The 6,000-nt window shown below is 40.7% G+C and overlaps 1 protein-coding gene across 4 annotated transcripts in view; it reads left to right on the top strand.

The window, feature by feature from the left end:
• Positions 1 to 352: 352 nt before the first annotated feature.
• The window catches only part of lrfn5a (leucine rich repeat and fibronectin type III domain containing 5a), an 84,896-nt gene continuing 79,248 nt past the window's right edge, over positions 353 to 6,000 (top strand). Inside the window, exon 1 of one of the 4 annotated variants that reach the window (XM_028982133.1) lies at positions 353 to 1,253. The gene's annotated coding sequence lies outside the window, so the exon portion shown is untranslated. The remainder of the gene's footprint in view (positions 1,254 to 6,000) is intronic. The other 3 variants (XM_028982142.1, XM_028982116.1, XM_028982107.1) reach the window with 3 other exon arrangements.

Raw genomic sequence — 6,000 nt, 5'->3', positions numbered from 1 at the left:
GCAATATGCATAAAACTGAAATTTAAAACACTGACCGATACAACATTGCTGAACAGCAGCAAAAAGAATCACATCAATTCATGCCCACAAGAGGATCAATGTCAAATAAAGCTAACACTTTGATGCTGTCGACTAGAAGATGACAGGTTGCAAGTAAATCCTGTGTCTTCTCAATTGTCTTCCCACTGTGAATGGAAATCTGCGACTGGGACGTTGTAGAAGGATTTTACTCCCATAGTGCACAAAACCATACTGCCACACCGCTTTACAGATATGAAATATTTACGTAGTTTTCCGAACCAAGCATAGTTTTTAAAGGATTAAACAGTCTGAAGTACCCTCGTGCGAGTTGTGTCACTCCTCGTTTAGAAGCATGCTAATGCTGAGGCTGGGTCGCCGCGATTTTAACCGGATTTGCGGGATGATATACAGATCCAGAAGGAGCAACGTCAGCCTGAGCCAATCCGCGATGACTTCCACCATATTTTCCTGCTGTTACCCCATTCTGCAGCGGCTGAGGCACCTCTCTAGTTTTTTAAACAGAGCTGATTATTTTTTAAACAGAATGATTTTCGGGCCCGAAAATCATTCCGAAAATAGATATATATAAATATATATTTACATTTTTTTCCCTGATCTTTTTTACACTCTTATTTGACAGAATATCGTCATTCTGGTATATTCTGGAAACCAACTTGGAAAATACAGAAGGAAAATATTCTCCGTCGGGAGCAGTTGCTGGAGCACTCCGTTGAGCGATTCGAACGACGCGCCGGGCGATCGCTCGCTCCCGGGATTAAGTCGCTGTATGTGCTTGTGTGTCCGGGGCAAGTAGTACCGCGGCACGGTGGTGAAATCCGCTGTGACTCTCCAATCCTAGTCAAACGACCGCCCTCAGCCGCGAAGAGCAGCGTTCTGCTCACAACAGACCCAGTTCTAATGCGGAGGAACGATCCCGGTGCGGCGTGGCACGGTTACGGGCGAAGGGAGAATGGAACAGTGTCACCGTGCAGGAATCTGAGTGGATCTCAGACACGAGCTGTTTGGATTTGATTTTCCTCCGAGGCGACAAAAAACGGATTGTTAATTTGCGCGATGATATGGGCTTTGCGGATTTGAACCCAGATCATTTGGAGAAAGTCTAAAGGGGCAAAACGGAAACGGTGAAAGCTGGAAAACGATGGAATGTGAGAAAATTCGATTCCCGTGACCCTCGGAGCTCTGAGCGGGGCTGGCAAGGTTCCTTCTGCAAGGTAAACTTTTCCTGCCTCGATGCTGCACTGCTGCTGCTTCACTGCACCCGCTCCGCCATTAATGCTATTTTTACAGTTCACTTTAAAGATTATAACGCTAGTAGGAGACCCCCTGGCAACCGGAATAGGGATTCATTTCATTTCCCTTTGTTAATGAGCATGCCAATTTCAAACCTTGGCTGCAGGTACATTTCAAGGTCAAAAATAGAAGAAAGGAAAGCTCACATTCTCAAGAAAGCTCACAAAGGTTTGAATATGTTTTTTCACAAGCGGGAATTTGAGGTCGGTGGTCGGTGTGCTAATCCGATCCTGAATTTTAATGGTAATATCTTTGATGTTGGGGAAGGAGGCGGTGTTGGAGGGGTGAAGGTTCTTTTTTTGTGTGCTGGTGGCCTGTGAACGTCACTATGTGTGTGTGTGTGTGTGTGTGTGTGTGTGTGTGTGTGTGTGTGTGTGTGTGTGTGTGTGTGTGTGTAAAGTGCCATAAACACAGGCTTGAATGTGGGCAGTGCTGATCTGCCGGCGCAGATTAAAGGTGATTAGTATTTGCCTAGTCTGGGCATTTTAGGAAAACGGATCAGAGCTGCCTGGTTTTGAGACAAGATAACGTTCCACATTGCCTGTTGTGGTATGAGAAGAACAAACTGAAATGGGATTTTTGTCCTGTTGAGAACTCGGAGTAAATCTGCAGGCTGAACGTTTGCTGTTGGATTGGAGTGTTGGTAATCTGGTTGGTTGAGAGGATGCAGATGATATCTTCAGGGTGGAATCATCTCTTTAAAAAGAGCTGCTTTAGAATCAGATGTTACTTTGTAGTAATGTTTTTTGCATGTCTTGAATTCCAAGTGCAACACATTGCTGTACACAGTTGTCACGTGCCTTAGCATGTCTAAGCCTCTGCAAAAGTCTTTGTAGCCTTCAGGGATGCATTCAAATTTCATTAGCAAAAGATCCATCAACATATCGAATACAGTAACATGAAAAGCGTTTCTACACAATCTCCATTCTCCTACCAGAGAGTCAACTGGCTGAAGTGCAGCGCCACTTCCACTGGCTGGTGGTGCTGTAATTCAATTTATGCTCCTCGGTGCAGCTCTGAGGGGATGAGTAGGTGGGAAAGGGGTGGGAAAACACAGATTCTCTATGCACACAGGCAGGGATTTAAGGGACTCTTGCCTACACCCAACTGCTTTTCACAGTCCAATCACTTATTAATATGGATAACATAGCAATTCACCTAATTAACTAATGCCTTAACACAATTACACTGTACATACGTCAACCATTGCTGCCCGATATGTAAAAAATATAAATATAAATCACTGAAATATGCCAAATGTTTCATTTTAACAAGTAGACACCCATTAAGGTGTGAATCTTCCTGTAACACATGTAAGGAGCTGCTGAAAGGCCTGTTTATTCATTTATGATTCAGAAGCATTCAGAGAGGACACTCGGTTACCAGTTTTTAATCAACAAGCGCCTTGGAGTTTAGAATTTGTTGGTATAATTATTGTAAAATCTAAATTAAACTACACAATCTCCATTAAAATATCACTGTTACATTTATTGTGTACTCGGTGTACATAATTTATGAATTTCAGTTTTTTCAGTCATTGAGTCCTTGTACAGTGAAAAAAACATTTTTTTTAGCTGCTAGGGGTTGTGGTTAGGATAATTTCAGACTCAATCTAAAAATGCAAAGATTCAGCTGTGCTGTTTAATTACACTTACTAGGCCTCCCTTTCACATGATACACTTGCAGCACAAGTAAAGGTGCCTGTTCCAGCAGCCACGCAACCACCCGCAGATTTTAGCCTGTCCCATGTCGCATACCAGTGCCAAATGAAACCAGACTCTAAGATTACCACAGCCCATCTGAGTGCTCAGTGAGTCAATATAGGGAGATATGGATCTGTTTCCTCTGACGGGAAGGCCCGGGCCGGTGCATTACTGCTGGCCTAAGGCTCTTGTTCAAGCTTAATCCTGAAGTAAATGAGATGCCCTGCTTTTGCAAATAAACAACTTGTATGCAGCTGGGAGACACTCTTCGGCTGTCAGTGCGCTTCACCCATGCATCATAATACCTTTCCTGGCATGGGTCTCCAGCTGTGACAGCTGTGATTGTTGTGAATGACATAGCTGACAAAACTCCTAGCAGAACGGCACACTTGCTGAGAGGATGTAAGTCATTGTGCCTCTGTTCACATTAATATGGTTTTATGATTTGCTTTCACCATGCACTGGACAATATTTACACCACAAACGCACTACTCACCACATACTTAATCAATAATAGCATTAGGTGTGTTAGAAAATATTGATGCAGCAAGATATTGCAATTTTTTAACTGGTGATACAGGGACATCAAAAACAATATTTTTGCATACACATTTGGTCCAAAAATCTATTCATCAGGATCTACAATACCATTCAAAAGTTTTGGGTTATTTAGAAACAACCTTATTTTGATAGGAAACAACTGTTATGTGTGCATACATGTAAAGAAACCCATTATAAAAACAATTAGTCTTAGGTTCCAATAGAATGTTGTTCTGGTTAAACCATTAATGCTCATTGACATTATGTCCTCATGGATTGTTATATCTGTTTACCTAATTTACAACTTATCCTATTTTACAATTGAAGCCTTACACGCTCCTTACATTAAACTGTCTCCACCATGTCTTTGCACATGGTGGAGAATGTTTCAAAGACAAAAATGTGGAGAACTGCACACAACAGCTGTAGTGACAGTTTTGTGTTCCCCAAAGACTCAAGCGACAGCTGAAATGGGAAGACAAACTCATTTTTCCCAGGGGTATGGAACTGGCCTATTTCTATATGATGTCATAGATATTGCAGTAATCTTGCTTTTAATAGACCCTAAAGACAGTTTTCAATGTTTTGAAGAAAATACGATTATGCCAAAGACAATTGGCATAGTACACTAATTTTCATCCATTTTTCGAATGTATGGTCACTCTAAGCACTTACTTTAAAGTCACATTACCACTAGAATTGCAATGATTAGAAATTTTGTCAGTACAATTATTGTCAGAGAAATAATTCTGATTTTCACGATTAACTAATTATTTTACATGAATAGATTTTACAGCTGTATTAACATTTAGAAAATCACACAAACATTAAATAAAAGTATAACCATTTATTTGAGCTTTTTAGACAATTAGAAAAATATAATGTGTACATAAAACTAATTGCTGTATACATCTATTGTAGCACAACTCATTTATTGCTGCCAAAATTCTTACCTTAAATGCAGTGACAATAAAAACCAAGGAAATTATTTTAAAACCTGTCTACATTAAAGCTTTTGTTGAAGTGCAAAAAGGTCAGCATCTCCACGTTTGTGAGTTCAGCCTTAAAGGACGAGCTGAGAGGTGAAACATGCCACTAATGCTGAACACTCTACAATTGTTTTACAGCGTTTGATTATAAAAATACTAATTTTACGCCACTGTTTTAGAAAAACTCCTCTTAAGTGGTGAATTATGGCAGCTTTAAGGTGATTTCAAACTGAACGCAGGATACGCTGCTCTCGCCATGAGGTTCTATATTTCTGCACAAAAATGTTTGGTTTTCTAACACCAAGTAAGACAATAATGTCATGTTGTAGATCTCTGGGCACTGATTCTATTGGTTATGTGTCATGTGCATAGTGGTCAAAGTTCAACAAATTTTACCTTTGAACACGAGTGTCACGTGGCGGTGCAATGTGCCACACCTTTAAATATCCAAAATATCCTCACACAGGAGACTTCAAGTGCTTCTTAGGTGGAGTAGTCCCATTGTTGGTTGTCTCTCATTGTCCTTCTGCCATGATCCGCTTGAGATGCTCACGCCGTTCAATGTCAGTGTATTTTTTTATGCAATGTTGGGGAAGTCTTGACAGTAGATTAACCGCAACGTTTCACACTGAGGTTAATCGTCAAACCAGTTAATCCCTGCAACCCCAATTACCACAGCTCTTTAATTGTGTTTAGCCTTAGTATCATGCTTTTAACAGAGTTGACCCTTAAGGAATGGAGAGACCCTAGCCAGGAGCATGTTTTATTGGTGTTAGGGTTGGGAACTCCTAGAATCCATCAATGTCTTCTTGGGGGTGGGGTGGCTGTCATTGCTGCCTCTATTGCCACAATTGTCTTGAGAAACTTCATGCTTTGCCACAGGTACAAAATGTGAGCTTTGGACTGCAAGGGAAGGGTTGAAGCAAAACATATTATTACTCAATGTGTGACCACCTCTTGGTAGAGTTCCATGGTGGAGAATCTGTAACAAGAGACCACTTTGGATTGTTACCATTAAAAGTTTGGATCATAGCTGAATTTCAGTTATCTTAATGTGTATCATCAGTGAAACGGAAGTAAGCAGGAGACAGAGAGCTCATCAACTCCGTATGGATCCCATCAAACTGCACAGGCTGAAGGTCATCACAGTTCACCTATTAATTAAGTACATCTATTGAAGTACATCTGGCTTATTTTTCAGCAGCCTACTAATGAAATGCAAAACACACACTTTTCTGTAATGTGACCCAAAAGCACATTCTCCAGCTCATGTACAGTAATCATGTGTTTATATAGCACGAGGAAAACAATGCATTCTAGTAGATGTTTGTGCTTAACAGCATTTGCTATAGCTATAGAACACAACAAGGCACAAATGTTTTGTGGAAAGGAAAAGCAGACAACTTGTAGGTATAAAATGAGGTACAATTTTACTT

The sequence above is a fragment of the Denticeps clupeoides genome, chromosome 1 (assembly GCF_900700375.1).
Source record: "Denticeps clupeoides chromosome 1, fDenClu1.1, whole genome shotgun sequence".
Lineage (NCBI taxonomy): Eukaryota > Metazoa > Chordata > Actinopteri > Clupeiformes > Denticipitidae > Denticeps > Denticeps clupeoides.
This window is presented reverse-complemented; position numbering and strand designations above follow the sequence as displayed.